Below are 14,310 nucleotides of genomic sequence, written 5' to 3' on the forward strand. Positions count from 1 at the left end.
AAGGCTATACTTTCGCTCCCACAGTCTGAACCTGGTTTCTGGCATCCGGCATCCATTCGGCAAACGCTGGGCACTGAGTGCAGAGCAGGTGTGCAAATCGAGCCAGGATTTTCTGACCCTCCCCTCCCGATAACTGGAGAACAAGGACCTAAGCAGGGCTGACCTGGAGTGTCCTTTGGAAAGTTATGATTTGAGCAAGGGATTCCAAGGACCAAGATGGTGCTCTCTGGTTCTGGCAAAATGAAAGCTGATCTCCTCATCTTGCCACACACCCTCTGTGCCACCAAGACAGAGGCCCTGGCATGCTGCACTGGGCTCTACCATTAATGTCTCCAAAGGGAATGTCAAGCTTGTGACGGGGACAGGTGTCCATGTGGTGCCTCACTGGAAGTCAGTGGCCTATTAAAATTTTTATTTAATACCAGTGTTAAGAATAGCACAGAATAATCCACATATTGTAATTCTTCTCCATATGTTCTCTCTTGATCCTAAAGCAAGGGTCACATGTGTTTGTTTGTTTTGTCTTGTTCTCCTTTTGAAACTGGCATTCGAAACTGCCCCAGGAGAGGCAATATCTGCCCATCCTCCTCCATTTGTCTGCGCTGATGATGCTGTTTCCTGTATAAGGTTCTGGAAAGTTTAGAAGGGAAATGTGGAGTGGACTTTATGAGAGACCATGCATTCGGCGTCCCTTTAAATTCACTCCAGTGTCTCAACCAACTGGGCAAACATTTAATAATTCTCGTTTAGAACAGTCATAAAAAGCCTTCTCAGGCAGGTTAGTGTATGATGTCAAACGAGTCTTAAAAAGGAAAGGAACTGAACGCTGAGCACACGAGACCTCTGCTGATGCAGACTGTGAAGACGACGACATTGACACCCCAGCGTTTGGCTTTCCTGGGTCCATCATCCTTCCTCAGCCGGGTGCCTCCATTCCAGAAGCCACAGTGTCTGACTTTGCATTTTAAGTGAGGAGGGCTACTGAGTCCCAGCAGGAAGCTGATGAACCTAGGTGTAAGAGTTCAAATCTGGACTGGAGAGATGGCTCAGAGGTTAAGAGCACTGACTGCTCTTCCAGAGGTCCTGAGTTCAAATCCCAGCAACCACATGGTGACTCACAACCATCTGTAATGGGATCAGATGCCCTCTTCTGATGTGTCTTAAGACAGTTACAGTATACTCACTATACATAAAATAAATAAGTATTTTAGAGAGAGAGAGAGAGAGAGAGAGAGAGAGAGAGAGAGAGAGAGCGCTCCAACCTGGGATTCGGAGGCATATCCAAACACACAAACAACAAGAAGGTCCCCAACAGCCATTGAGGCTCCAGGGGCTTGGAGATCCAACCCTGGCCTACCCACCCTTTCTGCGGGTACAGAGTCCAGGCTTGCTTAATGGTCTCCCAGTAAGGGTTCTGTTTTTATTTCCTACCTGGTTTCTATACACCTCAAAGGTCTTTGACGGGGCCTGTGACTCACTGGTGACCCTGTCTGGACTTTCTCCATCAGATAGCATCTGGGTGACTCATGCCCATGACACCTGGGAGCCGGTGGAGGTACTGTTTGCTCAGGCCACAGTCACTACGCCACTGCTCTTCCTGGAACACCATCCAAACGCTGGTGGCAGCTCCCTCTGGAGCCGCAGAAATGGCAAGTTGGCCTAATCAGCTTGCCACCACATGACTGAGAGGGCCTGGCCGGTTCTGGGCCAGAAGGAGTGAGAATGGGTGAGAATGAAGAGGTGACCCTAACCTGGAGGTCAAAGCAGGCCAGAGGCACCTGTTCAGAAGGTTGGGCTGGCCCAGGACCTCACACCCCTCCTCCTCCAGTCAGCTCTCAGCTGGTCACCTTTGCCCTACTCTCAGGAGGGAGCATTCACCCTGACTGAGCTGCCTTCCCTCACTCCAAGACTCCACCTCGACTATATGAGTCTTTCAGAAAGTACAAAGGGTTACCGTGTGGGCCGATGCCAGTGACCAGAAACTCACCAAGACTGTGAGACTAGCAATTGGCTATTCCGGGGCCACGAGCTCGGTCATTCTTTAATTTAGTTGTCCCTTGCTTTTGAGCAAAATCCAATACCTGGATGTTCAAGTTGCACTGAAATAAGCAGCAAATAAACCCGTGACAGGGGCAGAGCCTTGGCGGAGCAGTGGTGGGAATACGTTGGGTCATCCTTGGTCCCTGTTGCTGATCAGCCATGAGACCTCGGGACCTGACAGTCACACTGGGTACCCAGATTTTCTCTTGTCACCAATGAGGAGGTGGTGACAGTCTACATCTGAAGACACTCGGGTGCCTGAGCGTCTTGACTTACGACATCAGAACAGCTCTCACAATTAACCGTGGCCTTCGGTATCCTTACACTCTAGTGTGTGTAGTTTCCCAGAAGCACGACTCTGCAAGGACTGATTCTGGAGACAAGTGTGAGGCCAGCCGGTCACCTTTCATGAAGGCAGAATCGGACAGTTATAGAAATGTCTAACAATGGTGCCCCTCCGCTCACCTTTCTGTTTTAGGAAATGCTGCTTTCTGGTTTTGGGGGGTTTTTTTTTTGTTTGTTTGTTTTTTGTTGTTTTTTTTTAAGTGCCACTCATAGAGACAAACCTTGCTACTTTGAAATAAATGCTCTCAGCACTTGTCTGTTTTGATTTCTCGTGTGGTTGGGAGAATGGTAGACAGACTCACACAAGAGCTCCTGCGGATTTTTAAAAGTACAGCTGAGAATGTAGCTGTGGAAACAGGAAAATGGCTCAATAGATAACTGTGCTTGCTACACAAACACAGGGGTCTGAGTTTGGATCTCCAGTGCCCACGCTGAAAGCCATGGGTATAAGGTGCTGGTAGGTAAATATAGGGAGCCACCACTGTCCCCAGAAGAACAGGACTTGGTCTGTGCAAGCCACCGGCTCAGAAGGACCAAGGTGGGGAGTTACAAAGGACATGCATGCGCTAAAGGAACACAACGCACACGCTAACAGAACACTCCCCCAAATGCTGCCCATAGGCCCCAAACTGAACTCTTAGTCCCAGCAAGTCATCTCTGCAGGGATCGGAGAAGAAAAGCGGCTTCCCCGCTACCAGACATCGGATGCTTGACTTGTGGTCTCAAAAACAGCCTGTCTGGGGAAAACAGCTAACTTCCCCATTCTGATTCCTTACCTTTAGCTACCAAGATCTCAGTCTGAAGCACCAATGTAGGCCTTTCTGAACACTGGCAGCCATGTCTCTGCATTCTGTGTCCTGATTCCAGTGTGGCCAGAACTTGACACTCCACCTCTTGCCTTGCATTAAATAATGTTTGCTCTAGCTGTCTGGGTTATGAAAAGTCTTTTATTTCTTCCTCCAAACTTGCTTTTTAATCATCTTTACATACACATACGGACACACACACACACACACGCTCATGCACACTTCAGTGTGTGCACACACACACAGACACACATCACACACACAGACACACACAGACACACACATCACACACTCAGACACACACACATCACACACACAGACACACGCATCACACACACACAGACACACACATAGACACATACATCACACAGACACACATAGACATATGCATCACACACACACAGACACATACACACACGCTCATGCACACTTCTGTGTGTGCACACACACAGACACACATCACACACACAGACACACATCACACACACAGACACACATCACACACACAGACACACACAGACATATACATCACACACACAGACACACACATCACATGCACAGACACACATCACATGCACAGACACACACAGACACACACATAGACACATACATCACACACAGACACACATAGACACATGCATCACACACACAGACACATACACACACGCTCATGCACACTTCCATGTGTGTGCACACACACAGACACACACATCACACACACACACATCACACACACAGACACACATCACACACACAGACACACATCACACAGACACACACAGACACACACATCACACACACAGACACATACATCACACACACAGACACACTCATCACACACACACACACACACACACACACACACACACACACATGCACACAATGCCAGCCTGTGGGTCACATAAGAAGGACTAAAAGTTGGAGGCCGGTCTGGGCCACACAGTAAGACATCGTCTCAAAAGCACAAGACAGAAACAGAGTTCCTGAAAAGTTACAAGATTCACAAAGTTTTATAAAGGAATAAGTTGAAGGTGTCCATCTTCCCCCTGACTGCACGTCCCATGGGGGTCTTCAGGATGCCGCCTTTGCCTGTGCTGGACTTTCAGAGATGTGGCTGCTTCTGAGTCAGTCTGTGCCCATAACCCCCTACCCTTTCCCCAAAAGGAAGCCAAATCACTGCAGCCCTGGCCCACAGAGCTGGTCATGGGCGGAACTGTTCTTCAGTCTGTCCTCGGTGTCCTATCTGGAGTGCACACACGTTTGAAAGATTTAGATTTGTTTATTGTGTTTTAGGTACACGGATGGTTTCCCTGCACTTATGTATGTGCACCATGTGCACGTGCGGCCCAAAGATTCCAGAAGAGGGTGTGCGCGAGACCCCCTGGAGCTGGAGTCCTGTGAGCCGCTGTGTGGGTGCTGAGAAGTGACCCCAGGGCTTCTGCGGGAGCAGCCGGTGCTCTTACCCACTGAGACTTCAGATGTCTACCGTCACTTCTCTGAGAGACAGAGTCGCCCAACGAGAATCCATTTCCCAGTCTCCCTTGCAGCTAAACAAAGTTGTGTAATAAAATCCCAAGTCCTTGCCACCTGCAGTTGCGTCATTGCCTCTGCTTTTCTTCCCTTACTCAGGAGGTGGGGACTAAGCAGAAAAAGATGACATTGGAGGCTCCTGGAGATACCTTGGGCCACTGTCCCAAAGAGTCACAGACAAAACATTGAATCTATCTCACCATGAGCCCCAACACCCATGGGCACTTTGATGGACATGTTATTTGTAAGTGTGGTTTTTCTGTGAGCAACAAATCATTTGTTTTTATTGTATTTTTTGTTCTTTTCAGACTGTCTCACTCTGTAGTTCACACTGGCCTGAAACTCATAAAGCATTCTGCCTCAGCTTTCATAGTACCAGAATTACAGACCACCCTCCATCCCCCACCCTCCACCCTCCATCCCCTACTATCATATCCCCCCACTCTCCATCCCCCACACTCCCTATTCCTGTACCATGCCTCACTCCCCACAGCCCCCTTTGTTGTATTTTCAGTGAGAGGAAGACTCAGTCTGTAACCGAGGCCCTCGGAAACACCCTTCTTCTGCCCAGCGGCTCTGTGTTGACTTGTGGCATGGAGTTCTCCTGAGGGGCATCCTCAGCTATGACAGTCCATGAGACAGAGGCCACTAGGGTCTGCAACATGACTCTAGGAAGGAGCGCATACTCCTTAGTCAGCCATCGCAGGAGGGTGCATGGCTTCCTTGGGTTCTCGGAATTAATGAAAACAATTTGTGTCAGGATAGCTCAGAGGCTTCACGGTGACGCTGATAAGGTTGAGAAGCCAATCCGAAGACTCTGTGGCCAGACATGTGGCACATAGTCCTTTATCTTCACAGGCAAGGTCACAGAAGAAGCTAATGGCCCCCAGCAGCTGTCACCCAGAGGGAGAGTCCTCATAACGTACTCTCCGGCTTTTCGTTAGTCATTCATGAATGACTCTGGTCAGGGTTAAAGGCGACCCTGAGTGGTTAGTTGGATAAGAAAAGAGTCATAAAGATCTGGAGAAGGGGGAAGGTGTGGCAGACAAACCTAGCTCTCCCATTCATCCTTTAATCATTGACTAGATGCAGGAGTGTCCAGAAACACCTAGAGATCCTACGCACCGTAGAAAGTGCTGGAACACCATAAGGAACACGAGGTTCTGCCCTCCCTGAGTTTTTGTTTGTATATGGGGAATAATAAGATTAGCAGAATACTAACAAGGTGACTTTCAAAGTAACGAAAGCTCGGTTGGGCCTTAGCAGCTGGGCCACAGACGGAGGGCCCCCAACAGAAGGGTCAAGAAAAGCATTCTGTGCCATTGGGTGTGATTTATGAAACAGGCAGATTCACAACCATGGAGGATGGGGAATTCCAAGGCACCCTAAGTCCAAAGGCCCTGGAGCCACAACATTGGAACAACTGTTCCAGGCTCAGTGCGCACAAGAACGGGCTGGGAGCTGGGGTTGTGGGATCGGCTGGTGGGCTGGATATCATCGTGGGAGGTGGGCCTGCCGCTGGGTTGTGGGTACCAAGAGGGTTTGACCTTTGCTAAGGATTCCGAAGAAAGGATGGGATTTACCAGTGAGAAGGTTGGCTGCTAGGTGAGAGGAATCAGAGGGTGACCTGGCTGCTGAGTGTGGTTCAGCCCGGTGATGGTGGTGAGTGACCAGAGGACAGCAGTGAGAGGAGGGTCGGGCCTGTGGTTTGTGATAGAAATAAAGTCGGGAAGACTGAGGGATGGTTGGGCGGTGAGAAAAGAATTTAGAATGAGTCCTGGAGCCTGGAGAGACAGCAGATGGCAGGTCTTAGTTATTTCCGATAGTTATGACCAAATACACAATGAAAAGCAACATAGAGGAAGGGTTTGTGTCAGCTCATGAGGGGCTACAGTTCACCATGGCAGAAAAGACACAGAAGTAGCAGGCTCCGCCGTGACTGGAGCGCTACACTGGGCCAGCTCACATCTTAGCGAGCGAACAGGAAGTCTGCTACAAAATATCAAAGCCTTTCAGCCACTTCCTGACTCAGCACCTTACCCTTTACACCTGGCCCCGCCCCTTTCAACCACTTCCTGATTCAGCACCTTATCCTTTACACCTGGCCCCGCCCCTTTCAGCCACTTCCTGATTCAACGCCTTACTCTTTACACCTGGCCCCGCCCCTTTCAGTCACTTCCTGATTCAGCTCCTTATCCTTTACACCTGGCCCCGCCCCTTTCAGCCACTTCCTGATTCAACGCCTTACTCTTTACACCTGGCCCCGCCCCTTTCAGTCACTTCCTGATTCAGCTCCTTATCCTTTACACCTGGCCCCGCCCCTTTCAGTCACTTCCTGATTCAACGCCTTATTCTTTACACCTGGCCACGCCCCTTTCAGCCACTTCCTGATTCAGCTCCTTATCCTTTACACCTGGCCCCGCTCCCAATCGCCTTGATAAGACCCCCATCACCACCCACTCTCTCAGAAAGCAACGTTTCTCTGACCTTCAAGAACACGAGCCCGTGGGGAGCATTTCACCTCAAACACTGTGTTGCGGGGTCACTCTGTGGGCAAGAAGCTCCTTCTCTGTTGTGTCACTTTGGTGTTATCTATACTTTGGTCTGTCCTGGGAGCCCTATCTAAAATAGACATGTGTCTTGAGTCTCCCCAAGAAAAGTTTTTCACACAACACAATTGGCAACCGAAGATGAATTTGGGGAGCTTCAAGTGAGTGGCCCTGGTGGGGGGGAGGGGTAGCAAGGTGCGCAACCGAGCTTCCCGGGAGGAAATTCCCAAAGAGCTGTCCTTTCCTGTACGGTGTGCATTGGCGTGCCTCTGTGTGACTGCAGTTGCATGGTTCTCGTCATGGGTAGCAAGATGAGTAACTAGGGCTGAGTCATCAGGTGACCCTGATGTCTGTGGGACACACGGACCGTCTGTGGGAGAAATCTTAGGATGGCTATCTTCATCTATGTGACATGGAGGGCCATGCCTGCTTGATGACCGGGGTCTACCCCAGGAACGTGGAGTTGCCCTGAAAACAGTTAACGGTTTGGAGGAAACTTGGCAGTCTTGGAGATTTCTCACAAGGGGGAGATTGTCAGTCGCGGAGGCGGAGGCTGCCTGTCCACTGTTGTGTGTAGTTAGAAACCACAAGAGGCCAGGATGGAGCATAAGGAACTGTTTGTGTGAAGGGGCAATTGTGAGGAGAAAGGGAGATGGGCAGCATTCTCTGTGCTAGGATCTGGCAGGTGAGTTAGATAAAGGAGAGAAGCAATGAAGGTGTTAACTTGGTGCTCCTTACAGTTTGGAGGCTAAAATCTCTTCCTGGAATGTGAGAACTTGGGACCCATGGGAAGATTCAGAGAGAGGGGAAGAGGGGAAGACTGTAAACACAATAGAAGATTCTCGAGTCCGACCTTTAGTAGGAAGAGGGAAAATCTAAGACCCAACATACAGGCGGGGGCATTAACCTTGCTTTGGTGCAAGAAACTGATGTGATCAGGAAACACTCCACATTTGAACTGCTGGACTTAGTGGACGGTGGAGGACCAGCCTGTCCCGCCCTGCCCTGAGAGGCTGTGGGCCATGGGAGCAGTCTGACTGCCAGAGACACAGGAAAACTGAGTAAAGTAACCTCCCGTCCCTGATGGATTAGCTTCTGGGAACCATTAGGAACACTCGGCTATCTTAGTCTGAGGTCCTCATGAATATCAGGGGCTGACGGACCATAGATGAGGGACAGGGGTGATTGAGGGAACTAGGGATTAGAGGGGCTGCGTTTGAACCCCAGCTCACTGGTCCAGATGGAGTGCTGTTGGTGGAGGAGTTCAAAGGCTGACCCACCAGGGACCTCAAGCCTGCTGTGGATCTTGCTGAGTCTGTTGGAGCAAGACCTTCAAAGAGCAGGAAAGGCTTTGACAGATCTCAGTGACTTAGACAGGGGAGCAAAGAGCATGTGTAAAGCAAAAGAGGCAACAACCAGAGACAAAGATTGAGAAAACGGGGTGGGGGGAAGCAGAGAAGAGGGCCGTATTTCTGGAGACAATGGTGGCAGGATTTGTGTCTCACTGGAGTTCCTGAGGGGGGAAGAAACATAGAAAGAAAGCCAGACTGTGTGCTAAGGGGCTTCTGGCAGCTTAAAACCTGAAGAGTTGTTCACAGAAGACCCTCCTGGTGGAACAGGAGAAAACCACCAAGCCTGTCCCAGGCTGGATAACTGTTCCCAAGGTTATTCTAGGGTTGGAGGGGGTTCACCCAGCCAGGAACTCCTCCAACAGCCAGATTTGGTGAACGGGGAGGTAACAGCTACAGGCACATCCAAAGCGCCCGTCTGACCCGGGGAGCCAGCAGTGGAGAGCAAGACCACATTTCCCTTTGGCCCTGAGTAAGGCTGAACGGATTAAGTCAGGCTCACGGAGCAAGAGAGCTAGCACATCAAGGATGGAGAGGAGGAGGGAGGTTCTGTGGAAGAGCTCCAGGATACGGAAATGAAATGGCTCAGGGAGAATGACTGAGGGTCACAGGGGCTGAGTAACCTCGCTCCTCTATCCACACTTCATACCCAGTCTTGATCGGTGGAGGAAGCAGCAAATGGATGGAACCTTCCCATGCTGTGTTAGACCCTGCTTATGCGTGACTTTGGTATCTTCTTACTCAGGGTTTCTATTCCTGCACAAACATCCTCACCAAGAAGCAAGTCGGGGAGCAAAAGGATTTATTCAGCTTACACTTCCACAATACTGTTCATCACCAAAGGAAGTCAGGGCAGGAACTCAAGCAGGTCAGGAAGCAGGAGCTGATGCAGAGGCCTTGGAGGGGTGCTGCTTACTGACTTGCTCCCCCTGACTTGCTCAGCTTGCTTTCTTATAGAATCCAGGACCACCAGCCCAGGGATGGCACCACCCACAATGGGCTGGGTCCTCCCACCCTTGATCACTAATTGAGAAAATGCCTTACAGCTGGATCTCATGGCGGTATTTCCTCAAGGGAGGCTCCTTTCTCTGCGATAACTCCAGCTTGTGTCGAGTTGACGCACATTACTGACCAGTACAAGTACCTCCTTAGTTGTGAACCGCTGGGGTCACCTGACACCTCATGAAAACAGATGGGGCCCTGCTGGTTATTGGTTAAGGGGCGATGGTTCGGGATTTTATCCTGCCTGTCATCTGGAAAGGTTTTGATAAGAATAACCTCTGAGTGTTTTGCATATTTGGGGAGACAACCAGGTACACTGGCGCTACCACCTACCTCACAATCCTGCCGACGCTGGGTGAACTGAAAGGAAAAATGGGTTAAAATAACATCTAAAAGGTTTAAATCCAAAAGGTACCCTTCACGCATGGAAATGGACACTCCCAGAGATCATAAGGTTATTGAAGGAAAACCCCAGTGCCGGGAGTGGGCCACCTCCTATGAGTTGTTGGCCAGGGAACCCCCCACAGCTCCAAGGGTCATTAAGGCTATTGCTACTGTATACCATAGGTTGCGTACCAGGACTAGACAGTAAGACCCTACTGAAACAACTCATGCCCATGTTTCAGCTGCAGGGGGAAATTAAGCTGGGAGTAAACAGGAAACACCCATCCTGCCGTCTACGCGTTTGTGTACTGTCAGAGCAGGCTGCTGGTTGGAGAAAGCCAACATTCCAGCTTAGCTATTGGTCCTACATGCTGAAATACGGTTATGCTAGGCAAGACGCGCCTGCTTGTGCAATAGTGGCTCGTCGTCTGTCATAGGTAAGGCTCCACAAGAGGGAACTCACAGCCAGTACTGTAAGCTGTAACAAAAGCCCACAGCTGGGAGGTCATAAGTCCCCACGGGGAAGCAACCTCTAAGGTTTTACTAGATGGGTGTGATGTGTCTGTCTAACTGCCCACAGGCAGTCTGTCCGTCTACACCCATAGATCACTGTCGTCAGTCTCATAACCACTGGTGACGCTGCTGAGAGCAAATGGCTGTTACTGTTGGAGGCGGCTCTTCCTGACCCCTAGGTGCGTGTCTATAGTCACCCATGTTACTGCTGCGAGGTGCTCTTCCTGATCCGTTGGTGGGCGTCTATAGTCACTTACAGGCTCCGGGATCGTCAGGGAAGAGCAGGCGGAAAGAATTATGTAGTGAGGATTTTGGTTTCTTTTAAAACCAAGTTATGTCCTGCGACTATGTTTGAATCCCAGGTGTGGGATACGGGGCCGCTTCAGTTTGCTCACAGTCACAAACACTTGCTGGGAACAAGCAAAAACAGATCTGTTCTAAGTACTACCATTTCATTTTCAGACTCCATTTAATCCTAGGAAGAAACTGAATTCAAGGTCTGAGGCCCTAGGGGAGCTGAGGACTTCCCAGTAGCTGAGCGGCTTCTGTTGTAAACAGCCATCTGAGTCCAGTCATCTCAAGGACAACCTCTGTTTTGCTGGCGTGGTGAAACAAGTTCATGTTCCCAGGGCCTAGGAATGAACTCCTATCTTGCTCCTCCAAACACTTCCTTAATTGTCTGTTAACGGGTAAGGAATATAGAAATTGCTGCTATCTAAACCAGGGTGCATAAGTCGTAAAAACGTACAATGAATTGGCTATTGTACTCACTGAGCTCCACACCTAACGCCTAGGGAGATGAGTGAAGGGCTTTGAGCTCCCGATCTAATGTCTAGGACAATGAATTAAGGACATTGAAGCCGGGTGCTCAGGATACGGTCCAGTCTCCAACCAGTACGCCCTTGCTTAACCCATAGTGTCAACATATAATTGGATAACACTGTAGCTCTCCCCAGCTCCCCTCATCTTGTGTTCCCATCCTTTAAAAATGTCATACAATCTCTCTTCGGGATGCAGTTCAAATTCCGAACTGACCACATCCCTGAGCATTCAGAAAGTAAAGCTGGGGTCTGGGGAGATGGCTCAGCAGTTAAGAGCACTGACTGATGGGGTTGGGGATTTAGCTCAGTGGTAGAGCGCTTGCCTAGGAAGCACAAGGCCCTGGGTTCGGTCCCCAGCTCCGGGGGGGGGGGGGGGAGAAAAAAATAAAAGAGCACTGACTGCTCTTCCAGAGGTCCTGAGTTCAATTCCCAGCAACCACATGGTGACTCACAACCATCTGTGATCGGATTTGATGCCGTCTTCTGGTGTGTCTGAAGACAGTGACAGTCTACTCATAATATGAAATAAATAAATAAATAAATAAATAAATAAATAAATAAATAAGGCTTTCAGTTTTAAGCTTCATATCTGAAGTGCATTTTCTCAGCTTCCAACCCAAACCCAACACTATGATTGTCTTGTGCTCTAGGAAGGACATGATTTTTTGCCAGCTGCAGATAGTTTAATTCTGGGGACTCTAGAGAAGGTATAAACGGGAGAGCCCCCAAGAAGGCCTGGGCTGGCTGCTGTTCCCCCTGCTGCTCCTGGTTGCTGTTGGTCAAACAAGTGGTCATGAGCAAAAAGACAAGAAGAAGAGGAAGAGGAGTAGGAGGAGGAGGAAGAGGAAGAGGAAGAGGAAGAAGAACAAGAAGAATGTGAAGAAGAAAAAGAAGAATTAGAAGGAAAAGGAGAAGAGGAGGAGGAGGATGTAGTGGTAGTGGTGGTGGTAGTAGTAATAGTAGTAGTAGTAGTAGTAGTAGTAGTAGTAGTAGTAGTAGTAGCAGTAGTTGAAGATATCCTGACAATGGAGATTGGACTTACCCTAAGGAACTCTATATCCCTAATCAGCAAGAAGTAATCTAAAAAGATCTAAGCCCCCTTTCCCCTCTACCTAGTGTTGGGGGGTTGGAAGGGATTGGGGTAGAGAAGGGTGACGGATATAAGAGCCCAGTAAAATAACCCAAAAATGTAAGAGCTGGAATAGGAAGTAGAATACTGTGTAACAGTTTCTTTGATGAATCATTCCATCCTGATGAGAAGCTCTTTAAAACATGAAGGTGAATTTCCTTTAAGATGGCCTCAGGAAGTCCCTGAAACTGATCAAATTCACTAACCCCCTCCTCCCCACTAAAATAAAAGCTGAGAGTTTTAAAATTCATATTTTATTTTTTATATTTTATGTATTTATATATTTTAATTCCTATATTTATATTTTATATCTAATAAATATATTTATATCTATATAAAATATCTATATAGATATATTTATATCTGTATTTATATAGAAATTTATATATTTATTATTTTCAAACTAGCCAAGCCGCAACAATGACTCTCAAAGAACAGCTGCAAAGAAGACGCAGGCCAGACGACCAGCTGCCTAGAAGAAACAGAAACCAGCTGAGCTGCCTGGAAGAGGTTTAGACCAACCAAGACACCTGGAAAGGACAGTCTACAACCTGTCGAGCTGCCTGCAGGCTGTGCAGTGTGCTCCAGGTTCCCAGCTCTGTGAGATGATCCAGGCCAGGGTGGGCTTTGGTGAGGCAGCTGTCTTTGAGTCGTTTCTGCTCTAAGTAACCTCTCACCTACATTCCTATAAGTACCCCCAATAAAGGTCTTCGGTTCACCAAAGTGGACTTTGGTGATTTCTGCACTTTGGTCTGGCATTGGTTCCCTATCTGGGGTGAGTAGACAGGTGTGTGGCATCTCCCCAGGAAAAGTTTTGTCACACAACAGCAGTGAACTAAGGTAGATATATGTGGCCAGGTATTTTGCATATTAGCCATGCTACAGATCAACAGATAGGCTGGAAGGAACCCCAGTGTGGCCCAACACAGCCAAGTGGTTATTACAGTGACTAACTTTGAGAGGTGGGACTGAGTCAAACCTGATCAGGGGAGCAACAAGGACGCCAGCAGGGGCCAGGTCTGAACGGAAGGAAGGAAACAAAGGCAGTGACCTCCTCCAGAAGCCAGAGAAGAGCAAGAGGCCCTAATGAAGCACAGCAACATGGGACAGCCTAGACTTTGGGTCCCAGAATAGAAGTGCACGGGGCTGGCTTTCCTCACCCAGATTGGACTCCTGTTGAGGGGTTCCCAGGGACCTTGCTCTGAGGACCTAGAACTGGTAGAAGCTGGAAAGCCCACGCGATCCTGCCCACTCTTCTGGCTTTCTTGTCCCTGACACTACTACAGGAATTTCTGGGAAACTGAGTCGCCAAACGTTTTGTTTGGGGAGAGGAGCTGCTCCCTGCTTTTATTAGCAAGCTATTATTTGTAAGCTCTTAGTTTTGTCAGTATTCCCCCATGTGAACTGTGGAGACTGAGCACACACGCACACACACACACACACACACACACACACACACACACACACATACACACACACACACACACACCTGGGCTTGCAGTTAGCACTCCAATACATAATTGCCCTCATAAACTGAGTGCTGTTCCCACGGGCTACTGCTGGCTTTAGAATTCCTCTCTCTCTCTCTCTCTCTCTCTCTCTCTCTCTCTCTCTCTCTCTCTTTCTCTCTCTCTCTCCCCCCCCCTCACCCTCTCCCTCTCCCTCCCCCCACCCTCCGCCTTCCTTCTCTTTCTTTTTAGACAGGGACTCACTACATAGCTCTAGCTGGCCTGGAATTCACTGTGCATAGTGGGCTAGTCTCGAACTCATAGAGGCTGGGACGCTGCCTCTATTTTCAGGAACGGAAGCTGGGACCCACCATGCTGGGATGTTCTCATTTTC

At 49.1% G+C, this 14,310-nt stretch overlaps 1 long non-coding RNA gene across 3 annotated transcripts; it reads left to right on the forward strand.

Moving 5' to 3' along the window:
* Positions 1–6,174: 6,174 nt before the first annotated feature.
* LOC120095640 (uncharacterized) lies at positions 6,175–13,191 on the forward strand. 3 transcript variants are annotated; one of them, XR_010056076.1, is made up of 3 exons: positions 6,175–6,383; positions 10,981–11,207; positions 12,876–13,191. It is a non-coding gene; the product is annotated as an uncharacterized LOC120095640 (long non-coding RNA). The 3 variants fall into 3 exon arrangements; XR_010056077.1 differs by having other exon boundaries at positions 6,218–6,326; XR_005491276.2 differs by lacking the exon at positions 6,175–6,383 and adding an exon at positions 6,971–7,431.
* Positions 13,192–14,310: the final 1,119 nt, after the last annotated feature.

This window comes from Rattus norvegicus, chromosome 11 (assembly GCF_036323735.1).
Source record: "Rattus norvegicus strain BN/NHsdMcwi chromosome 11, GRCr8, whole genome shotgun sequence".
Lineage (NCBI taxonomy): Eukaryota > Metazoa > Chordata > Mammalia > Rodentia > Muridae > Rattus > Rattus norvegicus.